At 39.8% G+C, this 16023-nt stretch overlaps 1 long non-coding RNA gene, 2 other non-coding genes and 2 pseudogenes across 3 annotated transcripts; all 5 read left to right on the top strand.

Moving 5' to 3' along the window:
* Positions 1–4074: 4074 nt before the first annotated feature.
* Positions 4075–5536, top strand: LOC131364827 (uncharacterized). The gene is made up of 3 exons (XR_009206530.1): positions 4075–4136; positions 4258–4344; positions 4897–5536. It is a non-coding gene; the product is annotated as an uncharacterized LOC131364827 (long non-coding RNA).
* An 8768-nt stretch (positions 5537–14304) lies between these two features.
* LOC131365359 (U2 spliceosomal RNA) lies at positions 14305–14468 on the top strand (annotated as a pseudogene).
* A 263-nt stretch (positions 14469–14731) lies between these two features.
* LOC131365312 (U5 spliceosomal RNA) lies at positions 14732–14846 on the top strand. The gene has a single exon (XR_009206618.1). It is a non-coding gene; the product is annotated as a U5 spliceosomal RNA (small nuclear RNA).
* Positions 14847–15198: 352 nt separating this feature from the next.
* On the top strand, positions 15199–15362 carry LOC131365362 (U2 spliceosomal RNA; annotated as a pseudogene).
* Positions 15363–15665: 303 nt separating this feature from the next.
* Positions 15666–15780, top strand: LOC131365313 (U5 spliceosomal RNA). Its single transcript, XR_009206619.1, has one exon. It is a non-coding gene; the product is annotated as a U5 spliceosomal RNA (small nuclear RNA).
* The last annotated feature ends 243 nt before the right edge of the window (positions 15781–16023 follow it).

Here is a 16023-nt window from a genome sequence, read left to right on the forward strand (position 1 = left end):
CCTTTCAAAGCAAGCATAGAAGTTGTTTAGCTCATTGAGAAAGGAGATATCCGTAGACGGGGGTGAAGGGTTGATGGGCCTGTAGTTGCTAATGGCCTGAATGCCCTGCCACATCTGCTGGGGATTGGAGTTGGAGAAGTGTTCTTCAATACTCAGCTTTAGCAGTACTTGGCCATCTTAATGCCCCACTTTAGATTGGCCCTGGCTGTACTGTAGGCCTGTGCATCACCAGATCTAAAGGCAGCGTTGCTGGCCTTCAGTAAGAGGCGAAACTCTTTGTTCATCCAAGGCTTCTGATTTGGGTACATGGTGATCTGTTTCTGGGAGGTGACGCTGTCTGTCGTGGTGTTAATGTAATCCAGTATAGAGGAAGCGTAGCCTTCAATATCCAAGTGGGAACCACAGGTTGTCTGAGTGGCAAACATGCTTCAGTCGGTGTGTTGAAACCGGTCCTGAAGTTCAGTGTCTGCCCCCACTGGCCACACTTTGATTGTCTTTACTGTTGGCCCCACACGTTGGATGAGTGGTAAATATGCAGGGGAGAGGAACAAAGAGAGGTGATCCGATTGTCCCAGGTGGGGGAGGGGGGTAGCCTTGTAAGCTCCAGGTATGTTGGAATAAACATGGTCCAGGGTTTTATTTCCTCTGGTGTGGAAGGAAACGTGCTGGTGAAATCTAGGGAGCACTGTTTTTAAGCTGGAGTGGTTAAAGTCACCCGCAACAATAAAAGCAGCATCTGGATGAGTTGACTGTTGTGTGCTAATGGCTGCATGTAGTTCTTTGTAGTTCATGTAGTTCTTTGTTTCTCCAGGTCGGCTGACTTGCTCATGGGGTCTGTTGCATCCTTCTCAAAAACTCAATTAACCATTACATAGTTCACAACTGACCTATTTCGCTTATAGTTATTTCATTTTGACTCAACCGACATACTGTAACTCATGGGAGCCAGGCTCCGGGATGTCTGATGGCTCTGGATAACCAATGACCCCCCCAATGAGACTGGAGACAAAGGAGGAATCCTGCCTCCATGAATGTTGTAGTTCTGCAGACCATCAGTACTGATAGCCCAGCCTCACACCCCTGGAACTCCCCATCAACTTGTGACCTGAACATGCAAATCACCCTGCGCCTAGCAGTTTTACTGCCACTAAAAGTCAACAAGAATTCCCTAATCTAAACTGAATCAATGCCTTGACCGGGGGATGAGCAAAGTTCTGACTAAAGATACACACACACACACACACCCACCCACACACACACACACACCCCCAAAATAGCTGGAAACGTTCATCCTGACCCTCATACATACACACATAAGGAGAGTTCCTTTATTCAAGTTTCAATAAAACAATAGTAAAACCCTACCTGACCCATGCCTAACACACCTGTGTATATGTATTCCCCTTTTGCCTTTATATTTTTGTTGTTGTATTACCACTTATGACCTGTTCTGTGTTTTGCATGAAACAGAACATGTTTTATAAGATAAGATTATATGTTTAACTGCCTATACCCAGTTTCCTCTCCTCTCATACTGTCTCTTTCGTGTCTACTATCAAAATGATCCGCTTTTACTTTTATAAGCAATAGTGTATGCCATGTGGTCATTCAAGTACATAACATGAGCCTACTATACATTAATTTAAACTTTATCTATTCCCTGACTTCACCATAAAGTATGCAAATGAGTGCCTGAGCAGAGACGAAGAAACTTTTTCCCAAAAGTTTTGTGTCATTAAATGCATTTTATTCACGAGTGATTGTCTCTGTGCTTTGCTCACAATTTCGGGGTCCCTGAACATTGACCTTGCTACATGCTAAATTACAGCTAGTACTTTATAAAGTAGTTATTCTTTCTTGGCCAGGAAGGTAACTTTCCCTGGAATTAATAAACAATTATACTGCCTGTTTGGTGGACGAACAAATCAAATAATTGTTATTGATTCTCTGACAGTTAGTTCTAAAACCCCCATTTGAATATTTATAATTAATTATAACCAGTTATAATTACACTTAAATATTTAAATTTTGAGCTAATTTCGTTACATCTTTCATTGCAATCTTGGCATTAGCATCTGGTGGAATGTACGCTGTGTATCAATGGTAACAATGGTTACCACCTCTGGTCTTACCGGTGTCCTCTGCTGTCCTTTCTGCCCGTAAAACATAGCGTTCGGCTAGCTCAATAGTGCTATCCGGAATGCCGCTATTCAACCATGTTTCTGTGAAAATCATGATGTTTGAGTCCATAATCCTCTTATTGCTGAAGATGTGCAGTCGTAGCTCGTCCATTTTGTTGACCAGTGACCGAACATTAGCGAGGGAAATGCTGGGTAAAGAGAGCCGATGCAGCGTAAGCTTTAGCTTAGCCCTTAGCCTGCCACGCTTCCCCCGCCTTTGTTTACGGTCTCGACGCCGCCTGCGAGCACTTCCACCTGGCCGGGCAGAGTGAGCAGCTTCCGGTGTTCTGGAGATCTCTGGGATGAGTCGGAGATCAGCGATAGAAGTAACAGAATGGCGTAATCCAATGTCTAAAAGTTCTTGCCTGCTGTAGGATGTTAAAGCAAGGCTATTCTTAGTGAACAAACCAGCAAGGAATAAAAAAATAACTGCTAAAACGCAAAAACTGGTGAGATGCTGAGCCTCGCGTTGTGCACGCGCTGCCATCTTAGTCCACTTAGGAGCTATGAGTTAGAACACACAGCCAACATTCAGTTACTTGAGCAGAGAGAAATGGTTGACTACTATTCCCTGGCTGCTTACACTGTTGGTGGAAGACGACAGACACAACTGATAAATCTGATGAGGAGGACACTGGTGCTGAAGCTGCTCCCGCTCCTGCTGAAACATTCAAATCCAAAAGTTGTAACATCTGTTGGAGCTCAGTACTTTCTGGCTTACATGGAAGGGCAACTGATGCAAATGTCATCAAAACTGACCCAAGTTTTGCTCTGACGAGAGTAAGTGACATCAAGACATGTTTTGGTCTGTTTATGCCATTGTCACTAAAAAAAAATCATCATTGCTATGATAAATCTTGAAGGGAAAAAAGTCCATGGTGACATCTGGAATGACATTGATGAGGAATATCTAGATGCTTATATTGGTGTTCTTTTTGCTGGAGTGTACAGATCCAGCAATGAAGCCACTGATGGTCTCTGATCGACAGGCAGAAATATTTTCCGGGCAACAATGTCACTTCAGACCTTTCAAATGATATCAAGAATCTTCAGATTTGACAATGGAGATACTAGAGCAAAATCTGACTAGCTTGCTCCCATCAGGTATGTCTGGGAGAAATGGGTACAGCTCCTTCCACTGATGTTCAACCCAGGGCCAGAGGTGAGAGTAGATGAATGTTTTGTCCCTTTCCATGGAAAATGCCCTTTTCGGCAATACATCCCCAGTAAGCCAGGCAAATATGGCAGCCTTTGATGCAAAAACCAGTTATGCATGAAATCATACACAAGCAAACCTACGAGTGGCATTACTGAGAAAAATCAAGGAAAACGTGTAGTCCTCAGTATGATTACTGGACTGCGGGGTCACATCACCACATGTGACCATTTTTTTTACAAGCTATGACCTTGTACAAGAACTTCTCAGGAGTAAAGAACAAAAAAAAAAAAAGAATTTTTGCCTTTTTCTTGAAGTAAATATATATGGGTCAAAATTGACCCGTAACACCATAGATGTTACTATAGTTAATATTATTAAAATTAAAATAAAATAAAACAAATTTGTTTTAGAGATGTGTTCTAATACCTCTCAGTAATAGTCAGGTAAAATAACCTTTTATTAATTTATATAATTCTCTTGAGGTTCATTTTACCATTATTTTTTCAGTTGAAAGCGACAGGTATGCTGTGAAAAGAAAGGCCCAGAGGGCACACCAAAATTCTTAAAACAAATCTTTTCATGGATAAGGAAGCCTAACAAGGTAACCAAGAGGTAGAAAACAAATTGGATGCTAAATCATTGTTTTGATTGTATTTTATGACTGATTTAAGACACGGGTCAAAACCAACCCGTTATCATAAGGGATGGTAACAGAAAGCTAACACAATAGGAAGGTTAAAATGAAGGGTGGGGATGCAGGCATAAAAATTCGAAGTGTGCTAGATTCACTCAGCCAGGTAAATGTATATATTACACATCTGATATCTTGCTGCTTCCTGACTTTATAGATATGCAGTTGAATGTAGATAGAAGTGCACAGTTTTAATGTCCGCTGCAATTTACTTTTGTTTTTAACAGCAAGTTGAAGATCAGCGAGATGCTGTGATTCTCTGCCTGCTTTCCTACCTGGGAGAATCATCTGAGGAGCTCATTGAATCCTACCAGGTACATTAGTAGATAAACTCAAATTTTGATTTGACTTCGGATATGTACAGTACATGTATACCGTATATGTTTGTGCTGTAGTTTGTCATTATGAAGTATCAGTTCACATTCCTAAACATTCATTTTGCCATTATTTGTAATAATCCAGTGAGATTTTTGTATGCACAGAGAGTCTGATAACAGTTGGTGCTTCACAGAAGATCTGGTCTCACAGTCATTGAGACTATCTATTATAATGTGAAGGAAGAGAAAACTGATTTATGAGTCAGTTTATGAAAGCATTTTGAAGGCATCTCCACTTTACATAATTTTTACACAAGTGCCTAAAACTTTTTACAGTACTGTAGCTTTACAGGTAGTTTTTTTAAGCGTCTTGCAGTCACAGTTCTTCTGTATTTAGTCTGTTTTTATTTCTTCGTGTAAAAACATATTTTATAGATGGCGACACCAAATCTCTGTGTGGGGCACTTATCACATAAAATTAAAGAGAATGTGCAACTAATTTACTGTACAGTATTGTAACCACTTTGCACTTATTTGTGTATTTGACAGGATGTCAGCAGAGACATGATTAAAGATCTTTAAAGAAGATTAAAGCTTCACCAATCATGTAATGAAGATCATTGTACTGGGCAGCACTGCAGGAGAGAAAGATGCCAACATAGCTGACGTCATCATCGTCATTGAGGGAACTGAGGTGCTGTTGGGATGTAAGAATCTCACAAATGCGATCCTTCTGCTCATGGGCTTCATTTACTCCCTGAACTTAAGCTATCCCCCAAAGCTGAGAAACACTTCTGAAGTCTTTCAGAAAACCTTTCTTGGGCTGGATGCTTTAAAATTTTCTCCAAAAGTTAGCTCTTTGCATAGAAAGCTACAAAAGTAGTTACTTTTTGTATTTGTTCATTTGCTTAGCAAGTGAGAATGTTCTTAAAAAGCTTGTTAATGTAACTTAGAGCAAAGTTTGTACTATACTGTGCTGTTTAACAGAAACATTGTAATGCAGTGTTATGTAAGTAATGCAGTGCTGCTAAAGAAAACAGAACCAGAGGTTTATTTGTTTTATCACAGTGTTGTATGTGCTCTGTTTTTATACAAAAATACAATGAAGCATCTGTGAAAGGATAAAGATGTTGAACCATTTTGGCCAAGAGCATTTAATCTCAATTCATGTTTGTCCATGTGTTTTAGCATTCCCTTTGTTTTTTTTCATAAGTTTAATTCAAATTAAAATGAATGTCTGTCAGTGTTTTGTTATTGAAAACATCAGTAGTAATACAACACAAATTATATTAAGTAATGTTTAAGTAATATTTAAAGTAAAGGTTACTCAGGATAAAACGATAACTAGGACTCCTATGTAAAAAATGGCAATAAATCATAATATATTTATAAGCATTATTTAAGTAAAATTTACAAACAAATGTCAATAATTTTTACTGGGAATTCCCAAGTAAACTTAACTTAAAAAATTTTTAAAGTTAGTAAAAATTAAGTTAAAAAAATTAAGCTTTTACTTGGCAAATTTTTGTAAATTTACTTGCCTTTTCTGAGTGAAAATTGTTTCCAAGCTTTTTTCAAGTAAATCCTACTCCAAATCCTACTCCAAAGTGTACATAGAGATGCTTGAGATGATTTTACTTTCAATTAAGGCAATATTTCTTACTGTCTTTGTTTAGCATTCTGTAAAGTGGTGAACAGTGTCACCATACAATTTACAGTAAAATTCTGGCAACCCAGCTGCCAGTATTTTACCGTAAAATATACAGGGGTTTTTTTTTTTTACAGTGCGGTTATTTTAAATTTAAACACCTAATAAATTGACAAAACAAAAAAAAATACAACAGTATAAATCCCGTGAAAATCAAAGACAGGAAAAAATGAACATTATAGAACAATGACTAAATAAAATATCACAATTCAAATTCCATTAAATATATACACAGTTCTGAAATAATTATCCAGGAGGAAAGACAAAAACAATTCAACACAAGGAATCCGCTGAAATCCGTTGTTTTAGTAACTCGCTGGGTGGCTTGCCATCACAGGACACACGGTGGTATCTGTCAGTGTTGTTGCCGAATCCAAGGTCAAAACACTGAAAACCCGCTCAATATCACCAGTGAAACAGAGGACTGTATTACCCGTATGTCATGATCCCTGCTCCACTGCCTCACCCAGATCCTGCTACTCCAGTTCCTGGGTTTCACCTGCTCTCTTTCCCCCTCCCTCTCCTGTCTCCTCACTCTGCCACTCTAATTACCTGATGACTTTTACCTGTGCTCCTTTCTCTGTCCTATGTAAACAGCTACTCTGGGCCTGTTTCTCTGCCAGATTGTGCCTTTGTGCCTGAGAGCCAACACCTTCCAGGAACTGGAACTGGAACTGGAACCTAATCGGAGACTTGGACCTGATCTGTTATCCTGTGAGCTTCTGAATCCTGCTATATTTCTGACCTATCTTCTGCCTGATCTCTGCCAGCCATGAGTACCTGATTTGACTCTGGAACTGTTCCTGGATTAAGCCTTGGACCCTGTTTACTATCTGAAAGCCTGTTCTGTCTGATAACTGGATCTGACCCCTGCCTGTATTATTAGACCTGACCTTATTAGGTCTGCCTGCCTGAATCTGTCTGGAGCCTTCGGGAGCCCTCAGCTCTCTCCGGTTCTCAGCCCCAGTGCGCTTCACTCAAGAAACTGACGAGCCGCTGCCGTTACCACCTGCACGCTGAAGAACCCTCACCCTGAAGACTGTCCAGTTAATAACTCGTTGTTCAATAAACCTTTTTTAATTTCACCCCTGGTGTTATCACTGAGTTTTTTTAAGAGTCCTCAAACCACTGCTACAAGCGTTACACCGTATCTATATCGACTTTTAACTAAACTTTCCGTCTAGTTATAACTATAGATTGCGATTGTTTTCGCAAATCCTATATCAAAACCAACTGCGCTTCTCTCTCTTCTTCTGTCTCCCTTCTTCTTCTGCTCACCTGACATCGTGTGACTCTTTTTCCTTTTGTTGATTCCTCAACACTTGAATAAAAGGAACTTACAACAAAACATTTCTTGTAATTTCAACATGAAAAAGAAAAATACAACATACCATTCTTATATTTACACCTAAAGTAAAAACACTAATTGAATGACAAATATATTAATGTATTCATTTTAATTCTCCCTAACTCTATTTATTCCTATTTATTTTCTATTTATGTAAACCCTGGGTTACAAATGAATAAGAAACTTTTTGATCTATACCACTCCTGGACCGTCATTTAAGTATGACCTGGTAGTGATGGATAAATCGATATCACACTGACTAGAGTGATTGATGAAACAGAAACAGCCTTTATTTGTCACATATACATTACAGCACAGTGAAATTCTTTCTTCGCATATCCCATCATTGGAGGTTGGGGTCAGAGCGCAGGGTCAGCCATGATACGGCACCCCTGGAGCAGAGAGGGTTAAGGGCCTTACTCAAGGGCCCAACAGTGGCAACTTGGCGGTGCTGGGGCTTGAACCCCTGATCGTCTGGTCAATGACCCAGAGCCTTAACCACTTGAGCCACCACTTGAGCTCCATAAATAAGGAGACAAAGTGTGAATGAGATATAAGTTCCAAATAAGGTGATTGAAGAGCTCTGTAGAAGGAGACAATGTATGAATAATGAGCTCCAAAGCTAATTTGGAGACAATCTGATTGCATGGTTGCATTAATTAAACTTGTTTTCTTGACTTGCTTTTAAATAAGAATAATATTCCAAGTGAGAGTGGCAGTAATAGGTGTAAGCCATAATAGTTCTGTCAACTGTTGCTGGGTAGAATGTGGAACTTTGAGATTATTTATCGTGCCCCACGTGTACTTGTATAGCGCACACACATTCATCCATCATGCACCTCGTTCATCCCACACACATAAAGACAGCAGTAGTGCCCCCTAGGGGAAATAGCAACAATTCTGGTGGTGCAATAATATTAAGTAGTTATTGCGGTTATTGAATGGAAAGAGTATACTGAATTAAAGTATTGATTCCTGATTCCTATTGTATTGATTCCTGCTTGTTGATTGATTCCTTATTAAATCCTGTATGATTTTTTTCCTTTTTGTTTTATTAACCAGCTTTTGATTTATTGATTTTATTATTGTCTCTTGGAAGGGATGCATTGCATTGATTTGAGTGCTGTTGATTACTGCTGATTCATTGCATTGGTTTGATTACTGCTGATTTATTGCATTAGATTCATCGCTGGTGATGCACTGCATGGGTTACTGATATTTCTATTCCTACTTCTATTTCTATTCTATTACACTATTATATTTTGTTTGTCATTTGTTTGCTTGTAAGTATATACCATACACTATTATGTGATACATGAGCTGCTGAACTGCTGGTTGGTGAATTAGCATTGAATTATTGATTTAATTATAGAAGTATGATTAACTGTTGATTACTGAATTATTAATTGATTGGGGTTTTTTTTATAATTTTGTTATAATTTTTGTATTTCAGTGAATTTTAATGGCTCTACTTGATTGACCTTTTGACTCTTTGTGGATTTGCTGCACATAAAGCTTACATTTTCTAAGCTTTTTTAGCCTTTTTCTAATGCTTAAGATTGTGGTGATAAATTGACTACTAGTGTTAAAGCATTATAACATTGTAGTGTACTTGTGTTGTAATACAGTATTTTATTATAGTACCTGGCAATATTATTAGCATTATTTTTATATTATATTATTTTGTGATATTCTACTATATTGATAAACCTGCTAAGTATAAGGGCAGTTAAAAAGTGCTCAGAAAAACCAGTAAGGCGGATAAACACACCCATCAAACGTGGTCCATCATAAACAAAAACCCAGGTCTAATATTTAGTGATAAGAAGATCTAAACCCAATAAAACATTACATCTCCAACATCATGGAGACAGGAACGAGTGTTTTCACACCTGCTGGAGTTGTAATGGCAAAACACATGGATGCAAGCATGGATGCAAACATGCAAGACATCAAAAAATACAAGAGGAAATGGCATGATCGGACAAGAGGAGAGTTGCAGTGGCCTGCAGAGGGAACATTTGATGTGATCAAGTGCATGAAAATAAATCCAGAATAGAGTGCTGCGGAAGAGCTAAAAAAGGAAATAGAGATTATACAGTGGTTTGAGAGCAAAGGACAAGAATGAAAGGAAAGGAAAGGAAAAGAGAAATTGAAAAAACTGAAAAAGAAGAGTGGAACTTGGACAGAAATATGGACAGTTATGGACAAAACATTCAGCAGATGTAACGAATTTAGCTCAAAATTTAAATATTTAAGTGTAATTATAACTGGTTATAATTAAGTATAAATATTCAAATGGGGGGTTAGAACTAACTCTCAGAGAATCAATAACAATTATTTGATTTGTTCGTCCACCGAACAGACAGTATAATTATGTATTAATTCCAGGGAAAGTTATCTTCCTGGCCACAAAAGAATAACTACTTTATGAAGTACTAGCTGTAATTTAGCACGTAGCAAGGTCAGTGTTCAGGGACCCCGAAATTGTGAGCAAAGCACAGAGACAATCACTCGTGAATAAAATGCATTTAATAAAACAGAAACACACAACACATACTAACTACGACACACATATATAAAAGACAGGATAAGGATCATAGAGAGGGGATAAGTAGGCAAAGAGAGATAGAGATTAAGGAAGGGAATACGGAGGAAATCAGAACGAGAGAGAGAGAGAGAGAGAGAGAGAGATAAGCAACTAGAGAAGAGATCAAATATGGCAAGTTTCAAATCGAGTTTTGATTACACCCGTGTGAGAATCGTCAGGGTAATTAGGATTCGCCTTAATAAAGGGGCTTCAGCTTAAAATTGCGGATCTAAAATAATTAGTAACTTTTACTTGCATTGGTTCGTTGATAAGAGTCCTGATGTAGTGGATTCAAGGAGGTTCGGAGATTCGAAGTCCTCGGAGTAAGCAAGAGATTCTGCTGGATCGAAAAAGGTTTCGGTGGTGCAAACAAAAGTTCTTCGATTGAAGCTGCCGGCAAAGTCTCAGAAGAAAGTGAAAGTCTTGTCCCGCAGAAAGATCGGAGTCGAGTCGGACGATAGAACAGGTCGTGCCGGGAAGAAAAGGCGCACGGGGGCCCCCCGACCGCAGAGCGGAGAGGGGGTTGCCACCCATGGGGCCGAGCTGAGCTGAGCCGAGCAGAGCAAAAAGCTGAGCAACGATAGATGGGTGCTTAGGGTTTTTATTGATCCCTTGGTCGCGCCCAGTTTTTCAGCGTGACCAATCCAACACCTGAAACTTTTGGAGGGAAAGAATTTCTTTGTCTCCGCTCGGTCACTCATTTGCATACTTTATGGTGAAGTCGGGGAATGGATAAAGTTTCAATTAAAGTATCGTAGGCTCATGTTATGTAATTGAATGACCACCTGGCCTACACTATATATATATATATATATATATATATATATATATATATATATATATACACTATTTATTGCTTATAAAAGTAAAAGCGGATCATTTTGATAGTAGACACGAAAGAGACAGTATGAGAGGAGATGAAACTGGGTATAGGCAATTAAACATATAATCTTATCTTATAAAACATGTTCTGTTTCATGCAAAACACAGAACAACAGGTCATGAGTGGTAATACAACCATTACCACACGTGTGTGTGTGTGTGTGTGTGTGTGTGTGTGTCTTTAGTCAGAACTTTGGTCATCCCGCGGTCAAGGCATTGATTCGGTTTAGATTAGGGAATTCTTGTTGACTTTTAGTGGCAGTAAAACTGCTAGGCGCAGGGTGATTTGCATGTTCAGGTCACAAGTTGATGGGGAGTTCCAGGGGTGTGAGGCTGGGCTATCAGTACTGATGGTCTGCAGAACTACAACATTCATGGAGGCAGGATTCCTCCTTTGTCTCCAGTCTCACTGGGGGGGTCATTGGTTATCCAGAGCCATCAGACATCCCGGAGCCTGGCTCCCATGAGTTACAGCATGTCGGTTGAGTCAAAATGAAATAACTATAAGCGAAATAGCTCAGTTGTGAGCTGCATAATGGTTAATTGAGTTTTTGAGAAGGATGCATCTGACCCCATGAGCAAGTGAGCCAACCTGGAGACGCTACACAGATGTAGAATTAGTAAAATCATCAGTATTAGTAGATTCAATTCAAACCAAACATTCAGCTACCATATCAGTGGCAGTACCCACTGCCACAGCAAGCTATAGAAGGAATACAATCTACGATAGAAGGACTAGTGGCAGTGGTATTTCAAGTGGTTAAGGCTCTGAGTCGTTGACCGGAAGATCGGGATTCAAGCCCCAGCACCGCCAAGCTGCCACTGTTGGGCCCTTGAGCAAGGCCCTTAACCCACCCTGCTCCATGGGCACTGTATCATGCAAAGAAAGAATTTCACTGTACAGTAATGTATGTGTGACAAGTAAAGGCAACTTAACAAGACTTAACTTAACTTATTTAGTGTCCACAAGTCTTTCTGTTTTGCTCTTTGTTAAAGCAGTGTTGTTGTTGGGCAGTCATACAGCTACAGCTACAATTGTGTACCTGGGTTTTAAAGCTTAAAATGATTTTCCTTATACCTGTCTTCTTTGTCAAATCGATCATTTAATTGCTATAGGTTTTGTAACATTCTAAAAGCTCTTAATTAACATTTGTAAGCATTTACAGTTACGGTACAGTTAGTTTATTTCTTGCCAAGTACTATACTCCTATGCTTTTACTTAAGGAAAAATCTGCCGTTATAATTCTTACTTGTAATGGAGTATTGCTGAATAAGCAGTATTTGTACTTACACTCAAGTAGGGAAGTGGTGTACTTTGAGCCAGTAGTGGAGATTGTTTAGACCAGAGTAAGTAGTGTTAGTGGATTAAAGGCTGCTGTTACGGTCGAACCCAGGGTGGTAGTAGTGCTGTGCATTATTGATTGATATAATTGAATAAATTTGTTGGAAGAACAATCTAGACTAAATCCAGTAAAGCTGTGTGTGACTGAAGGCAAAATTTATGTGCAGTTGTCCTGGATACAGCTAAATAGTAACCTAGGTCATAAAAGTGAAGCCCATAGGGCTGGACAAGGGTGTGTCAGGAGTAAAGAAGAGATACCAACCATGCCCCTAGGCGTAATTATATTAAAGCACAAGGAAGCAGAGAAAGAGATTAAAAAGTATATAAAAAAATGGAATGCCTGGACAAATGGAGAGTTGCAGTAGCCACTAGAGGGCACATTCAATAATGACAGGTGTCAAAAAATGAAGGCAAGACTAGAATGTTGGGGAGAGACAAAGAAAGAAAATAGTGAAAAAACAAACAGGAAGAAAGAAATTGTAAAATGGTTCCAATTGGAAGGAGAACGGTAGAGAGCGCTCAGAGAGCTCAGAGATGACAGGGAAAAAAAGGCTACAGCCCCACCGGCAGAGGAGCTTGTGGAGCAGGAGAAACCACCACCCCCATACAGAGAAATGCCCACCACACAGACAGCAGGACTCTATCCTCTCCTAGAGGAAGATAGTGTGTAGTAATTTGGAGATAGTGGAAGGCTAATTCGAGGGCAAAGTAATATATAGGCCAAGTGAAGATGCAGCAGCCGCACAGAGCTCAAAGAGAGAGGGGATCTGGAAAAGGGGGAACCTGGAAGGAAGTGAGGAAAGTCTGACGTGGGAGCCAGAACCCTACAAGAGACTGGATACGGAAAACGGGATATGGAAAGAATATCAGACGAATTTGGCATTTTAAAGTAAACAATCACATTTCATATCATAGTCGACCCCAAACGTGTGAAAAAAAGTCAAAGAAAACTGCCCCATTCAGCTGCACACATGCGTTTGTCTGAAAAACCGCTTTCCCTTGCTCGTAGAGCGCTGAGAGTTGCGGAATCGCATTTTCAGCACCAGAGAAGCACATTGCAGAGAGCACACCGCGCTGAAGCAGGAAACGAGCCAGTTCGATGAAAAATTATGAAAGTTGACTTTGTTAAGTGAATTTTCATGGAATATCACTGTTTCCATGTTTCTTATGAATTTTTGCACTTTAATGTAGAAAATCATATTTCATGAAAATTCATATTTTTTATCACTTTCCCATATTTCTTTTGAATTTTGGCATTTTAATGTAAACAATCACATTTCATATCATAGTTGACCCCAAACATGTGAAAAAAGTCAAAGAAAACTGCCCCATTCAACTGCAAACATGCGTTTATCTGAAAAACCGCTTTCCCTTGCTCGTAGAGCGCTGAGAGTTGCGGAATCGCATTTTCAGCGCCAGAGAAGCACAATGCAGAGAGCACACTGCACCGAGGCAGGAAACAAGCCAGTTCGATGAAAAATGATGAAAGTTGACTTTGTTAAGTGAATTTTCATGGAATATCACCGTTTCCATGTTTCTTATTAACTTTATGCATGCCTGTATAGGTGTGGCCTGGGGCTGTCCGTTAAGCAGAGGAGATAAAAGTTTATTGCTTCTTGGCCTTTTGGCTATGATCAAGTTTTCTCTGGTCTGGCTTTGGGCTGTGACTGTATTCACATTTCACTTCTTAGTCTGGCTTTGAGAAGGCAAGTGTGACAGAAAGGATATACAAAAAAAAAAATTCTTTCGGCTTTTACTAAAGTTTTCCGTGGAGAGGAACATCAATGAGTTTGATGTATTTTTGTGAGCTTTGCTCTGGCAAAGCTGTGTATGCTTCAATGTTAAATGGGTAGTTTCCAGGAGTTGTGTCTTATTTGGCTGTGTGATTTTATGCATGCCTGTATAGGCGTGGCCTGAGCTGGGTTTGAGAAGGAGAATAGATGGAATGGGGTTTGTGTAGGATCGCTTCTCAGGCTTTTTGCTAGGATCTATTGTGTTCACTGGTCTGGCTTTTTGGCCTTGGTCTGGGTTCATGTTACAATCCTTGGTCTGGCCTTCAGAAGGTGAATGGTTAGGAATGGATATGGGTAGGATTTGGATTGGAAAAACAATCTGTTCTCATCAGTTTAATATCTCATACATCCTTTATATTAACCAGATTTTTAGAGCTGGGAGCCGGAAAAGGGGCTTGCTACGTCCGCTCCATGGATTGGCCTGGTATTGCAGTATGTCCAGGCTTGGTGCACCGTCTTCTGATGTACAATGAAGGAGAAAAAATTACTGACTTACTGACTTACTTACTTACTTACTTATCAAATTATGTCTGCATTCAACCTGCCCTGTTCACTAGCCTATCTTCACCTCTTTCTGCTCACCACTGTCAGTTGTTGCTCCTCAACCTTTCCCCACCCTTTTTCCACTCAACCAAACCAAAGGGGCCGGCCTTACCCTCATCGGGCATTGTGTTTCTCTGACAAGGGTTTCCCGGTGCTGCTTGGTTTTTTTTTTTCTTTATAGCTCTGGTTTCTCTTCAGTCACACATCAATCTTTCACCTTTTACTAAAGATTTTCATGGAGAGGATCATCAATGAGTTTGATGTATTTTTATGAGCTTTGCTCTGACAAAGCTGTGTATGCTTTAATGTTAAATGGGTAGTTTCCAGAAATTGGGTCTTATTTGGTCATGTGATTTTATGCATGCCTGTATAGGTGTGTCCTGAGGCTGTCCGTTAAGCAGAGGAGATAAAAGTTTATTGCTTCTTGGTCTTTTGGCTAAGATCAAGTGTTCTCTGCTCTGGCTTTGGGCTTTGACTGGGTTCCAGAAGGAGAATAGATGGAATGGGGTTTGTGTAGGATCGCTTCTCAGGCTTTTTAGCTAGGATGTATTGTGTTCACTGGTCTGGCTTTTTGGCCTTGGTCTGGGTTCATGTTACAATCCTTGGTCTGGCCTTCAGAAGGTGAATGGTTAGGAATGGATATGGGTAGGATTTGGATTGGAAAAACAATCTGTTCTCATCAGTTTAATATCTCATACATCCTTTATATTAACCAGATTTTTAGAGCTGGGAGCCGGAAAAGGGGCTTGCTACGTCCGCTCCGCGGATCGGCATGGTATTGCAGTACGTCCAGGCATGGTGCACCGTTTTCTGATGTAAAATGAAGGAGAAAAAATTACTAACTTTCTGATTTTCTTACTTACTTACTTACTTACTTATTTACTTATTTACTTACTTACTTACTTACTTACTTATCAAACTATGTCTGCATTCAACCCGACCTGTTCCCTAGCCTATCTTCGCCTCCTTCTGCTCACCACTGTCAGTTGTTGCTCGTCAACCTTTCCCCACCCTTTCTCCACTCAACCAACCCAAGGGGCCGGCCTTACCCTCATCGAGCATTGTGTTTCTCCGACAAGGGTTTCCTGGTGCTGCTCGCCATTTTTTCTTTATAGCTCTGGTTTCTATTAAGTCATGCGTTAATCTTTTGCCTTTTATTAAAGATTTCTGTGGAGAGGAGCATCAATGAGCTTGATGTATTTTCATGAGCTTTGCTCTGGCAAAGCTGTGTATGCTTCAATGTTAAATGGGTAGCTCCCAGGAGTTGGGTCTCATTTGGTTATGTGACACACCTATACAGGCATGCATAAAGTCACATAAGCAAATAAGACCCAACTCCTGGAAACTACCCATTTAACATTGAAGCATACACAGCTTTGCCAGAGCAGAGTTCATAAAAATACATTAAACTCATTGATGTACCTCTCCAAAGAAAACTTTACCAAAAGGCGAAAGATTAATGCATGACTT

Source organism: Hemibagrus wyckioides, linkage group LG14 (assembly GCF_019097595.1).
Source record: "Hemibagrus wyckioides isolate EC202008001 linkage group LG14, SWU_Hwy_1.0, whole genome shotgun sequence".
NCBI classification, from domain to species: Eukaryota; Metazoa; Chordata; class Actinopteri; order Siluriformes; family Bagridae; genus Hemibagrus; species Hemibagrus wyckioides.